Below are 15,889 nucleotides of genomic sequence, written 5' to 3'. Positions count from 1 at the left end.
TCGTAGACATTTTGGAATAGACGATATTTATTATTCATAAAGGTTACATTGGACTGCCATTGTTGACATTCTCGTGTAAACGAATCTATAGAGATGTATTTAGAGCAAAAAGACGAAGCCGGCAAAAGATCAATGGAACTTTGAGTAGGGATATTGAATTTTCTCAACTAAACAGGCTAATAACAATGAGGCTGACATGGGTCTGAATGGACAACGGCCAAGAGTGCTATTGTGGGTGTAATAACCAAAGACCGATGATTGACTTTTCCATAAAAACCCCCCGAAGACCCTTTGCAATGGAGAAGTAAAGTTTAATTAAGGAATTTTCGCAATAAATCGTAAAGTTGGCACACTTTTGGACTCCGAATATTAAACATAAATTTATAGGAAATTTCTTTGTTACAGATATTTTGTAGTAAGAAGAGTAACGAGAATTCGGTAAGTAACTCGATTTAAGTATTTATTTCGTTGAAATATTTTTACTTCTTATCTCATCAAGTTTCGGTCGCGTCGAGGCAAAGTATCTCATATTTTTCTAATTTACTGGGCTTCTTAGAATGTTGAGCTCTTTAAAGATTTTTCAAAGAATACAGTTCTAATATTTTGTCGGTCAACGACCTTAGCGACTTATAAATGAGAAAACATTCTGTTCTAAGGTAAATAGAGCAGTATCACTCAACACAAACGTATATGTATTTACCTTTGTGTAGAACAACCCTACTATAAGCAGGAGTGACAACTTCACAAAGTCTGTTGGGAATCTAAGAATGAAGTTGGCTCTAACCCATTCTTTGTGATAAATGATGCGAGGTATTATTTGACAATAAACATTAAATTGCCGAAATATTTATAGAACAATATTTATATAAGTACTCAACATAATCGTAATTGTGATTGTAAACTGAATTAAAAAAATAATTAATATGTACTGTGCATTTTTTTTATGGATGATAATTAAATAGTAACTACGTCTGCGCTATCTGTATACGCTGGCGTGGCGCCAGTGAGGGATGATAGATGAGAATGAAAACAAGTCAGTTCAGCGTCAGCTCATCATGATGAATTCGACAATAATTAACCACTATGGTTGCCAGAGGTGACTGCGTGAAAGTGAACCTGATAGGGTATATTGCTAGTAATGGGGCTATTTAACCTTATTACTAACAACTATATCTACTACTATAACTATTCCTTTCCTCCCCGTACTGTGCATTCAGGTTTAAATCAATAAGACTCCTATTATTATCTCCTTTATAAGAATTTCTATGGAATTCTCTTTCCGAAGACGTATTTTCTTCTACCTATAATCTTGCAGCATTTAAAAGGGGCATGAAGAAATGCATTTGTTTACTGACAAAATAACGATCGCCAACACAGTGTAAATGAATTAATGAATGTGTATATTTTATTTGCATTATACAGTATAGGAGATAAGTAAGACAAACGATACAATTGTATGAGTACAGTAAGCGGTCTTATTGCTGAAAGCAATCTTAACAAGACAACCTTAGAGAAAATTGCTGTGATGATGACTTTCACGTTTGGACCGCATTACCTGCTTACCATCAAATGGGGTGTAATTACTTTAATTACCCTCTATAAAAAATCTTTTTTTTATAACACTGAGGTGGCAAACAAGCATACGGCCCACCTGATGGTAAGAGGTTACCGTAGCCTATGAACGCCTGCAATACCAGAGGTATTACGCGCGCGTTGCCGGTCCTGAAGAAACCTCTTTACCCCCCTTTTGAAGAACTCCATTCTGTAGTCTCTTGGGAATTTTTTGTCTATAATGTTGTTTTATACGAGTAGATGAAAGTTACCACTTTTTATCAGCTGGATGGACAGTATATTCCATAAAAAAGTATAAACCAATCCGCAATCGCAATTGGAAAAATCGATTTGATACAAAAGTTTCCATATTCAGAACTTTTAATCAAAGGCATCCCTGTGGCCAAAGCAGTCCTGTCCTATGCTACTTAAATCCTAAAGTTATAATTTATTTTAAAATACTATACCGTCATATGTATTAAATTTTTTATAGTACCTATTTAAAGGTGGACATATATTCTTGTGTCGAGATTTACTGTACTTTCTAATCATTAAATATATATCCAAAAAATCTAGGAAAAAAAGTATTATAATAATTTTATTACATAGAAGCAAATACGTAACATTAAAATTAATATTGCGTGTATTAATGAAGCTGATTTTACTTCCCAAACTTTTTTCATTTTTAACTTTTTCCATTTTTTTCTAACATGGCAGTTTTTTTTTACTATTGATGAGTCCAGCTATTGATTACGATCTCACCTGATTGAAAGTTATGATGTGGTCTAAGATGAGGCTGACGACCCTACGAATAGCCTATTCACATTTGCCTTAAATTAGTGCAGATTATATTTGAATCGAAAAATATAAGCCACGAGAGAGTTCCACAGGCATAAGCATGATGAAGGAAGATGTAAAATACTCCATGCATATAAATAGTATGTCTATAACGTATAGGTGTAGGCTCTCGCTCCGTCTGGTCGTCCGATGTCTAAAGGGTGAAAGACGAAGCAGGTCATGCAGGAGGGAAAATCAAATCGGGAAATATACTCTATGAAATGCAAAAAGAAATATGAAAATCACTTTTAGAAATTACGACGTAATTGGGTAACATATCTTTAAAAAAAATTAAGAAAATTTTCTTTTGTAAGTCATAAAAAAACTAAGTGTAAACATATAACCCAACAAGTGTGTTTACATTACAAGTTTTGTGTAAGAACAGTTCAATTACCGTAACCTAAGCCAAAGTGGAAATAAAGTGGGCGATAAATTAGATTAAAGCTTAGTAAGGCGAGCCTACAAATCGGCGCTAACACCATTGAATGGAATGCCGACCGAGTTTTATGATCGTTTAGGTTTATTTATTGCCTCCTGAGTGACGTGTGATTTGAAAATAAAATGCCATGATGACGAGACAATATTGAATGTAAGCCTATGATAAGGTTTCAGTCGTATAGTAAAAACAATATGGGGAATATCTTGAAATTGAAACTGCTCGTCATCTTTTGTCACATCGTAAAACGTGTGTTTACGTATTGTAATTTTATTTCGATTCCAGAACAATACATCGATTCAGTAAATTGAAAATATATCTGCTACTTTGCATACGATGTACGTACTTTTTTACTTATATAAAAAATTTTGTTACTTATATAATTTTATATAACATTACATAATACTAAGTAACAAAATAATAAAACTAAGTTTATATATATAAATATACATAAGCACAATGGAATTTTACACAGAATTCCCTTAATAAGTAAAGATATTTTTTTGAAATTTCCCACGGGCGTAGAATGTAACACCTAGTTACCGTAGCAATACTGAGCTTATGGGGATAAGTAATAGTCCCTATTTTTATGCTTTTGCCCAGTAGTGGTAATGGATTGTTATGATAAAAATATATATAAGCATATTCCCTTTTAAAAGGCCGGCAGCACATCTGCAATGCCGTTGGTGTTGTGGGTGATCATGGGCGGCGGTAGTCACTTACCATCATGTGAGCCGCATGCTCGTTTGCCCTGTGTTGTGAAAAAAATATTGGTACATATAAACTAATATAGTGACTAGAGCAAAACTATACAATAAAATCTATCCTTTTATGTATATAAATAATTATTAACATTGTAATAAATAAATCAAATGTCCAAAATATCAAAGACAAATTATACTAGTTCAACAAATATAAAACTGTTGACAGATAGTATTTTTCGCCTCTCAACTGATGCTAAAGTATAATACTACACATCTTTGTGAAAGTGAAATGAACAAGAGAAGACATAGCCATAAATTTTTAAGAATAACTAAGAGCCGCACATAAATTCTTGGCCATGAATAAAATATTTGGTTGACTCCACATTTTTCTGTGGCTGAGTTAGAGTGACTGTAACATCTTACACCGTTTATTGATCGACTTATCAGTTTGACGTCAAAGAGAGTACAATGTGTAACCTGATGTACTTTGATTACTTTATGCGTCTGAAAGAGCTTTTATATTTAGGTTTTTATTCATGATGGATGACATCTGAGCCGTTTCAAGGTTATGTCCCTCAAAGAGATTCTTTTATCAATCGATAATACTCACCATTTGTTGGTTCCGTATTAATTTATAATGATTGAAGTTACGTTTTTATTTACATAGTAAAAACCTATTTCAAACCAAATTCTATGTGTACAGCCTCAATTTCACGTTCTAAATTCAAATATTTTCAATCTAATTAGATATTCTCCGAAATATCTTTTTTTTTCAAGGATACATTTTAATATTATATAAATAGTGTCTCGATAGAAATGGTTCGAGAAAAACGGGTCAACTTTTTCATACAATTTTGTGTGATAAATAGACTTTTTAACTTATATATTTATTTTGTCTTATAATTTCTGCATCTTATTAATGCGTGAACATTCATTTTTTTATTAAGTAATACGTCAAGATAGATTTTAGCCGTAAGTATATAGAATACTGACAAGAAAACCAGCCAGCTAATTTAACAATTAGTTGACAAAAAGTTGACCCGTTTTTGAAGCTCGATGCTCTATATAATCTAAGATTTTAATATACAAATGGTTTTTTAGATCAAAATGAACTTATTCGTCTTGCCTACTCGTAAAGCTAGAATGACCCGGAATCTCCGTCCCACTCATGTATCGGTCTGAAGATTTAAACATGGCAATGAAATTACACCATATTCCATAGAAATTATATTCTACCATAGTTCTTAGAAATGTCCACATATGTTTATAAATGATGGATACTATTTTCAGTCAAGTGAACTGTCAGCTTGTTTGACATTTTAAGATTCATAAGACAGAAATATAATACTACTAGCTACACATGGTTTTATTGAAAATAAAATATAGCCCATATTATTCACTGTTAATGTAGTTTTTTTTTTTTATAAATATAAGAATTTTTAAAATCAGTTAATTCGGTTCAGTTTGTTTTTTGAGTTTATGTATTGCAAACAAAAAATAATGAATAAAAGCTCCTATTGAATTCGAAACTAATCAAGTAGATCCGAGTTCAATACGTGAATAAAGCCGACATAAATAAAATACATATGTATAATGTAAATAATATAAATATTATATGTATATTATATTTGAATTGCTGTAATAATATTGCATTACGTTGCACTGTAAATACAGTTTAATAAACAAATAAATAATTACAAAAAATCAAATATTCCCCTTTTATATTATTAGTTTAGATAATAATATAAAACGTCCCGTAATGCTTTTCCAAGTGTCATTGGTTCTCCGGCGTTGACGAGTTGTGCGCGGACGTCTAGTTTCCGGCGTTCAACTTCCGGCATCCGGCCCAAAACACATATGAGTAAATCCCATCAAAAAAGGTCTATTAGTTTGTGTTGTAATGTCGCGATAAACATATAGATAGCTTAGTGATTGTATCAAGTTGTCTTCTAGCAATAAGTTTGAAATAATCTTTTTTGAAATAAACTTGTTCACAAGCATCTTTTTTCTTTCTGTTTTTTTTTTTTCCATTTTTCATTTCATTTCTTTCCTGTTGATGTCGTAAGAGGTGACTGAGGAACTTAATGATCGAGGGATGGACAGTAGTGTCCCTCTTTAAATATCATAAAGTTTAACTGCGGTTGCCAACTCGTCTGCCAAGTGCAACTTAGAATAGCAAACAAGCTGACGGCCTCATGGAAAGTTATAACCGTCGCTTATAGACATGAGCAATACCATAGGCATAACAGAGTATATATACTGTTTCGCCCATGATACCCCCCATGCGTTGCCATTCCTGAGGACTCTGGTGTTATTCCTCTGTACCCTGTAAATTCACCGTCACTTGCAAACCCCATCCTTCAAACCAAAACACAGCCATGCAAACGGTAGAAACACAAATGGGACAGTGGTGCTCAAGCAAACGACTTTTGTCTACGTAATTACTGACTCTTACCCGCGACTTCGGCCGCGTAACAGTTTAGGGTACCGTGAGCGACAGAATATTTTATTCTGTGATTTTCATAATGAGATTTATGTCTGTAAGTAACGGTTACCAATAAATGCACCTTAATTGAGCTGTCACATTGATTGATTGCGTAAAAAAAAAAAACAAAATCACTAGTAAAATAAAATAAATCACCAGATTAGAGTACGATCCAGTAGATGCTGATGCAGTGGGGTATTATTTCAAGGCATACTTGGCAATGTTATGACAAGCCGGTAGCTTATCTTTTAATAGGATTTTTCCATGAGCACCCGTTATGTGCTTTTTAATTTTCCTTCTGGCAGCCCAGTTATTAGTATTCGATTACTAAATCGAACGTAATAATATTTACTCTTTTAATATGTTGAAGTTTACTAACACTAATTAACGCACCCTGGTTTCATTCGTGTAGTATTTAATACACTAACTATAATTATATAAGAATAATAGATAAATTTCATTGGAAATCCAACGCCGGTCTCCATTGGTATCAGTATACCTTCACGTCGGCCTCCTTGTAGTCCGCCTTAAAAATCATCGCGGATAATTCCTAATAAAATCATCACGATGGACCTACTAGGTTGCTTTCGCCCTCACCTAATATCTTTTATTAGTAAAATAATATAAATAAAAACTAAATAATGAAGAAAAATACCGTTTATTTAAAAACACCTACTTTCATGGAGTCTTATAAATATGGGAAACCTTTAGATATATCATATTTATAAGTATTGTTAAAATACCATACGCAGCTCTCCCGGAGGCCCTATTTATAGCGGGAGCTTAAAACGCAAGGACAAAACTTGAATGAAATCAATACACAATATATATAAGTATAAGTACATACCTAGTTACCTACGAGCCGTGATTGATTATTTCTCAGAAGTGCCCTAATAGGGATCAGGGAAAATATTGCGTTTTCAACAATTTAATAAGTAGGTAATGTTAAAATTTTATAAAAAAAAAACTTAATTTATTATTATAAAATATTGAATACGTAATAATAGCAATAAAGTCGAAGCATACATATGCAAACTCTCATAATTATGAACACAAGTTTGTTTGTGTGAACAAAAATCGAACCCGCGAATATCTGACGGTAAGACAATAATTATGTAGCTATTCCAATTATACGATAAGGGTGAAATTAGATTAAAAGAATTCAGTTGTAAAATATAGCTGCAGACTGTACCGCTACAGATTGTATATAATATATATATATATATATATATATATATATATATATTAAATTTATGGTCTCTATTTGTTATCCATAATGTGCACTACTATAATTGAGACAATCTAATGAAATCCCATACGTAAAAAATCATCAAGCATTTAGGCTCTATGCTGCATCATATTAAAAAAAAATACACATAAATTGAAGGATTAAGTACGAGATACGTATAGAATAAAAAATTACTAAATTAATCTAACTTTACCTTTAATCGCAACTTAGTTAACTATATTTTCTAGTTCCTGTATAACGAACGGTAATTACCCTTGCGGTGTAAATCAGCTGTTCTGTAGGGTAACAAAGAATCTAACTACACACCGTCTACTTTAGTATTATTATTTTATCACTTGTATATAAATTTTTTTTTTATTGTTTTTAGTGTCGATTTTATTATATATCTGTGTGCATCTGCAGTTGGTGTAAATGCAAGATGCAAGCCCTGTATATCAATTTAAATTAATATCTATATTTACACTTTTGATGTACCTTGTAAAATAAATAAAGGCCTAATCTAATAAAGTTACCGAAAATAAAAAATAAAAACTTGTCGATGCAAAATAATACCAATTATCATATTATTGTTTAATTTATTGTTTATATGCATTAAATACGTTAAAGTTGCGTTTATATGTATAAAATATGCTAAACTAATGTGCTATTTGTGATAAACAAAGATATTTGTATTTGTTTGTATTGATAACTTTAAATGTTAAATTCAACTAAATTTACTTCGACCTTTTAAGGTTGGAGTAAAATCAATTTTCCTAATATCGTTACCCCTGTAACCTATCACAAGAATAACAATATTGATAAGTTTAGAAACCACTGTTCTAGCTGGTTATTTTATGTTGTTTATTAGTCTAAATTCCCTTTAAGTGTTTCATTTAAAGGACAAGCATCCTATATAAATGTCACTCCTATAATTTTGTCATATCGCAGTGCGGGAGCACCATAACTTTGAAGTTACAATTCGAAGTTTATTAAACTATATACACAGGAAGTTGTATAACGGTAGATAGCCCTCTGCAAATACAACAGGATCGTACAGAAACTAATAACGGAACTATGCCACGTATCGGTACTGACCGCTCACTTTTAATTACAAGTTCGCTTCATGAAAATTTGTTTGTTTGTTCGATCATATTCATAAACTAGTAGTTTATTAAATCTTTTATTTAAATCTCGCACGACCACTCTTTGGATTCAACTTCCAGCGGTAGTATTTCCAAACCGATATGACATCATAACCTTCAAGAAAAGAGCATATTCTTTTTTAAAAGGCCGGCAGCACATTTGCTATGCCTCTGGTGTGGTGGGTGATCATGGGCGGTGGTAGTCACGTGCCATCAGGTGAGCCGCATGCTCGTTTGCCCCCTGTGTTGTAAAAAAAAACTACAGATTATAAATATAATCAACTCGTCTAGAATCATACCTACGCTTTACTTAAAAGTGCTAATGTATTTAAAATTGTGTTTAAAAAAAAAGCGACTTCAGTTGTGGCAAAACTAATTATTTTAATTTTAAAACTAAACTACTTGATCAATTTTGATAAAATTTCTATGGAACTAATCTGTAAGTATGTATATCTTTTCAGATAAAAAAAAATCTAAATTGGTTTATAACTAACGGATTTATGAGGTAACAAACATAAAAAAACAACCAAATTTAAATTCCTTCATTTTGAAATCGATCGAAAATACTTTTTTTTTTTTAAATAAAGGGGAAAAACGGGCATGCGACTTACCTAATAATAAATGACTACCATTCAGTACCCACAACTGGTACCAGGAACTGCAGGTGTGTGCTGCCGGCCTTTTAAAAAGGAATATGTACTTTTCTCTTTTTTTACAACTTGTATAGGCAACAAGGACGGACTTATCTCTGAAAGAAATCTTTTCCAGGCAATCCGGTATCACTGCACTGCACAGAGAGAAAATAATTAGAAGGTAATCTAGTGCAGAAAAGGTACTAGAAAAAAAAAACTTTACGTAAATCAAAGTAAATGGAAACAAGTATAATAAACATACACAAATTGTAAATAAATATATGTACATGTACTTAATTATTTTTTCTTCGATGAACTGGTGATTCACCAGTTTTTATGATATATTTTGATTCATCATCATCATTTCAGCCACTATCCGTCCACTAATGAACATAGGCGTCCTCCATAAAGAACGGTCCTTAACCACCTGCAGCATTGACTGCACTGATATTTCGATTCACAATAGCAGAATATACCTTTAAAGTAACTAAATTGGTATGCTGACTACATTAATTATAATAAGCAATTTGTTTGTGAATTAAAATAATGCCACGCATTCAGTGAACAAACATCTTTGGGAAAATAAAGAGGAAAAAAGTACTCTGACGTGATTATTTCACTTACTGTACTAACGTAGACGCCTCTTTATTATATCCAGACTTACGAGTTTGCATATAATCATAAACAAAAATAAGTCCAGACTTATTCCTAATCTCTGAGTCGCTGAAGCTAAAAATACCTACCTAGAATATTTCCACATTATTTTTCGTAATGAGAGCACGGATTTTATTCTGTATAAGATTTTTTAATTGAACCCTTTAAAACGTATTAAAAGAATAGAAAATTGCTACATGGAGATTTTTATAACTTTCCTTTTCATAAAAATGTTAAACGTTCAATTAACCCGTTTTAGATACTGGATTGTATTTTTTTTCTTTCAAGTTTCATTCTTAATTTGAAATTAAATTCTTTGTTAAAAAACACGTAATAGTGTTAATTTATAAATATAAAAGAATGTATATTTAAAAGTTTTTATCTTTTTGAATATTAAAAGAAAATGTTATATATTATTACGTCAGACATTAACTGTCCACTGCTGAACATAGGGCATCACGTATTGGGATGTTTTGCCAGTAGTTACCACGCTTGGCAAGCGAGTTGGCAGGGTTAGGTTTAAGTGACTGAAGTGAGCTGCGTTCGTTCTTCCCTTCACTGTCGTGACCACGGCATGGTACAATCCACATCGAAACGTAGACAATAAAGAAGCAGATATGTGGATATTATTTACCAAAAAAAAAGTTTTCATTGCGTTATTTGCACATATGTTAAATACACTATGTATTTAAAATATGTGCTAATAACGCAAAAATTAAAAATTAACTAAATGTAAATTTCTAATTGAAAACAGAGCTTGTACTATGAATAATAGGGAACTGATAATAGTCCTACTAGTATTATAAATGTAAAAATTGGTTAAACATTTAAAATTACAAAAATCTTAACTGTTTTGTGTGTACAAAATGTTTATATTTTGTATCCTTAATGTACCTGATTAAAGCCACGAAATACAGCCGTACATATTATATAGTACATACATAGAAAACACTCAGACAAATACAAACAGGCATACTCATAAATTCAAATGATTGTACTATATTAAGATCAAACTCGCGATCACTGTAAGCTAAGACACAAACACTAAGAACGTCAATTTAAAAAAAAAATGTAATTATCAGAAGAATATATTGCGTAACGTCTACCAAAAAAAATTATATCGAACAAAGAACCTCCTCCTCCTATTTGGAAGATACTCAAAAATATTATAATTATGTGTATATATATAGTGCAATTATATTTCAATAAAAGAGCTATTGTAGGGGAACATCTTCAAATAGCTCATTAATTACACAATAGCTGAAATGATCAAATCGGTCGTTTCTGTTCAATTTCATGCGAATATCTCGATAAGACCCAGTCAGTATTTTTTGATTACTCCTAACAAAAGATTAGCTATATATAGTTTTAATATACTATTATTATCCGTAATTACATTTTAACTTATATTGATCATTCTAATTTTATTATTATTTAAGTACAATTTTTCCCTTGGATATTTTACACAACACTATTTGGATCCAAACGAAGCTAAACTTGTAACATGGGTATTTAAACAATTGACAGAAATACTTTAATATTTTTTTAATATAATAAAAATAATAAATACGTACATATTATATGTAAAAAATATCTAGACAAATACAAACAATCATACTCATTAATTGGGAAAGGAAGGGATGGCCTCTTCTATGCCGGGACCACGGTATAGAATAGGCCATCCCTTCCTTATCGTCATAAGAGGTTACTAAGAGAGGGCGGGATGGTCAGCAGCGTCCTTCTTAAAACATCTCCAAGGTCCAACTGCGGTTGCCAATCCGCCTGCCAAGCATGGCAACTATTAGCAAAACCCCTTCACGGGGGAGGCTTATGTTCTGCAGTGGACAATTAAAAGGCTATATAATACATTCATTCACATTCAATCATTAGAACGTGAGCAGGTAATACATGAATCTTTATAAAAACAATTTACATTAAATACTAATTCGTTGTTTAATACGTTTCCAAAGAAAATTTACAGAAGAATAATAAATAAAATCTAATGGTTACCTCTCAGTATATTTTATGAGATATTTTCACACGATACAATGTTGCCAACAAGAAACACATTTACATAATACTGTTTTAAACCTGGTTTATATCACAAGATTGGCCAATGTATGCAATGCATAACAATTTTCATAGAAATGAAAAATATTTTGTGTACACATTTATTTATTTAACAATATTTTTCTAATAGAAATAAGGAAAACAAATTCTTTCTTCAGTAGTAATAAAAATTTAAACTGGTTCCAATCTAGGGTAATGTAATATTAAATTCTTTGACCATTTTTTAATACCAGATACTAATACTTACTAAAAAATCAAAGGTAAAAAAAAAGGTGAAAGTTTATATGTAGTTACTAAGACCTGTTGTGTAAAATTTGTATTTGGAAAAAAGTTTGAAGTTTACATAGCGCTAATTGTAACCTAAAGTTACGCTGTAGATATATACATTTACGATTTTAATTATGTCCCCCTTGTTTTTATTAAAATGTATTTTAATACTGGCCGTTGAGATAAATACATACATACATACATATCTGTCACGCCTGTCTCCCATTAGGGTAGGCAGAAACAATGGAACGCCAAATGCTTCGATTCAAACAAACCTCTTTCGCTTCTTCCACATTCATCAATCTTGTCATACACGCTCGTCGGTTACGGGTACTTTTAATTTGGCCCTTCTTCAGCACGTCGCCTATTTGGTCGACATACGTCCGTCTAGGGCGGCCCCTACCGACATCTCCATTCATTCTTGCTCGATAAATCTCTTTCGTAATTCTTCTTTCATCCATCCTCTCCAAATGACCAAACCAACGCAACATTCCTGAGAGATAAATATGTTTTTATAACATATCTTTTGTATTTAAATAGGTCTGTCAATCACGAAAAATATCTTAAATATTTTATTAAATTGAGATTGCATTTTATTACAAATATGTATGTTTTATTCCTATTTTTATTTATTCTAAACGTATAAACAATTGAGTATTTTCATAAAAAATATGATTCGAAATGTCGTTATTAATAATATATAAGTATAAATAGTAATTTATATAAAATATCACTCGATAATCATAAGTATAAATAGTACGCATAGATAATATCGGTATCACTTCAATATCTATATATTCGATTCCCCTGGACTTTAATGGCAGAAAATGGTTATCAACAATTTCGATATCGTCCATACCAGTCGGATATCTATATTCATTTCAAACCGCTATTAGGCCAATATATTGTAACTACAATATATAGATATTACCGCATATTACTCACTCCTAACGAATAGGTATATATTTCACTGAAATTTCATACGTATTTGTTAATTTCGGAATGATGTTCAATGAATCGTTAGCTCAACTGATAAGAACATTAGATCTGGCATGATATAGAAGGTACGAATTCAAATCCCGCCCATTTTGAATTGTTTTCAATACTTAATATAATATATAAAATATTCTTAATATAATAAACATTTATTGAAATATGAATTTAATACATTTTAACAATAATATATCTAAATTTCATTGAAATTTATACATTCAATTCAAATTAACAATTATGAGGCTGTTTACTTAATTATTTCAAATATTTATTAAATACCGTCAAAGTAACTCCACTTTGATAATGAATATTCAGAAGGTAATGAGTAATTTTGCTTCGCTCTGAATGTAGAACGAATTGTGAAACCCTTGATTCCGTCTCATATTCACTTACAAGGATGCCTATGCTTTTGACTTCCATTTCAAAGATTAGATGTTTGTTCTTAATGTCTCGTACATTGAGCTTCTTAATTTGATAAGGAACTTATTAGCTTTCTATTTCAATAAATAATTTAACGAAACAGCAATTATCTTAAATCTCATTTAAGTGAAAGGATCTGAAATGTGAAAATTTTATTACACCTGTAAAGTAAGTTTAACGAATACTGTTTATTCTAATTGAATTTTACACCGCGGCTTTGCGCGCGTGAATTAATATAATAAAATATATATATATATATAATATAGTCGTAGTAACAAGCATCCGATATCTTATAACCTTTCACGATTTAATAAATTATTTATTTTTATCTGAAAGGATATACTCAAATCAAATCGATCAAAATCGATTTAATAGTTTAGTTCTTTTACTACGTATGAAGTCGGTTTTTTTATGGAACCAAATTTTAAATTATTAACGCTTCTATTAACTTTGCAACCTTACAACATCGCATTACGCTTACACTAGCTATTGCCCGCTTCTTAGCACGCGTTTCCCCTTTAAGGCGAAACTTTCAAACACTCTTAACATAGGTTTATTTTACAAGTCTGCGTAGTAGAGTTATAAATAAACCATATGAAATATGCTCTAAATATTAGCTTTCAAAACTTAACAGTTTTAAATGTATGTTGTAAGTCAGTCAGGACAAACGACTTTGTAAGTATAGATACCCTCTAAGACATTGCGTTTAGAAACTAACTATTGGATATTAGTAGAATAATAATTAATCAATGATAGAACAAAACCACTATTGATATCGCACACAAATACAATCATCCACATCGCAACAAAATCACTAAGAGCCCTTCAGCCTACAGAATGACAGTCTAATTAACTCGTTAATAATATTGTGTTCCAATTATTTGAAGGAGAATTAATAGGCATAATCCTAGCATACATAATCCGAGTATGATAAATGCCAGCACCAGTATAATCCTTTAGGGATTCAGACATCTGCCGACTACACCATACTACGAATAATAAACTTGTCTCTAATTTGAAACTATATCAAATATTACATGAAACTGGAAATAAATTTAATATCAACCCTACGTCTGATAGTAAGAAGGTGGAAAATTAATTTGTATTATTTCTATTTGAAACGTTAAGGATAAAACATATGGTGAAACGGGCAATGAGCAGGTAATATGACGGACGTTTGAACTCGTAAATTCACAGAATTCTAACTGAGAAAGGAGAAAATAATTACAGTTGTTGTAAAAAAAAAAGTTTTTTTTTTTTTATTGTTATTATATCAACCGTTGCTGAATATAGGCTCTCTCATAAGGGGAGTTTTGCCAGTAGTTGCCATACTTGGCAGACAGTCTGGCAATCGCAGTTAGACTTTAGTAATGTTTTACGAAGAACTCTGCTGCCCATTCATCGACTATTAATTTCTCTTAGTTTTCTCTTACAATACCCACGGGAAAAGAAAAGGGTGGCCTATTTTATGCCGGTATACACGACAAAAAATATTACAGTCAAATAATAGAAGATTTGGCCACCTTATAAAAAATTATGGAGATATTTTTGTACATCATTCAAATCTTAGTAATGCTTTCCCATGATTTTTGTTTTACGGTCAAAATATTATAATCCATAAAGATATCGAGAGAGATGTAATAGAATCAAACAGTACCTACTTATAACATTGCCTCTAAAGTATTTTTAGGACTCTATAAAACATTCTATTACACTAATATCCGCTAGGCATTTAATTCTTCTCATTTCACAAGGGATAATCCTTGAAAAACAACATCATCAATTAAATATGGAAATATTTTAATTAATTTAAAACAAATTACATTAAGTGATGCCGTGTTTGGGTTGTGAGTTCAGAATGTAATTAATTGTAAAAAACAAAAAAATCGATTGTCCACCTGTTACTTGGTGGTTAAAAATATTCATAGATAAGTACAAGTAACCTACTATTAAAATGATAATCAGAATAAGAAATCTGACAACCCCATACTAACTAGGCATGGAATAAGAAGACAAAGCTAAATAAGTTACTAATCATCATCTCAGCCATTATCTGTCCACTGCTAAACATAGGCATCCCCCATAGACTCCCATAAGGAATGGTTCTGAGCCACCTGCATCCACTGACTCCCTGCGATGATAATATTTAATGAAGGTTTTATAAAATTACTATGCCCCACACATTACTTCTGCGTCATACATAATAAATATACATAAGTAGAAGAAGGCAATAAATAGGCATACACAATAAATATAATTTGTTGTTTTGAAGTATCGTTAAGAAAAAGTTAATAGGCTTTTATAGGTTAAAAGGCTTTTAAAGGGAATGGCCATTAAATTTTACATTAAGATACCGAAGAACATACTGAATTCTTTAATCAATTTAAAAGATGTATTAAATATAGATAGATAGATAGATGCTCTTTATTGTTTCCTCCAAAAGATAACAATAGTAAACTTATTATAAATA

The 15,889-nt window shown here is 31.3% G+C and overlaps 1 protein-coding gene across 2 annotated transcripts in view; it reads left to right on the top strand.

Annotated features, from left to right (window-relative positions):
- The window catches only part of LOC113512945 (uncharacterized), a 314,483-nt gene that overhangs the window by 120,519 nt on the left and 178,075 nt on the right, over positions 1-15,889 (top strand). For both annotated transcript variants that reach the window (XM_052894780.1, XM_052894779.1), the window contains exon 3: positions 406-438. The gene's annotated coding sequence lies outside the window, so the exon portion shown is untranslated. The remainder of the gene's footprint in view (positions 1-405; positions 439-15,889) is intronic.

This window comes from Galleria mellonella, unplaced genomic scaffold, assembly GCF_026898425.1.
Source record: "Galleria mellonella isolate WM207_F2 unplaced genomic scaffold, CSIRO_AGI_GalMel_v1 utg23, whole genome shotgun sequence".
Taxonomy (NCBI): domain Eukaryota; kingdom Metazoa; phylum Arthropoda; class Insecta; order Lepidoptera; family Pyralidae; genus Galleria; species Galleria mellonella.
The sequence above is the reverse complement of the archived record's forward strand: the minus strand, read 5'-3'. Positions and strand labels throughout refer to the sequence as shown.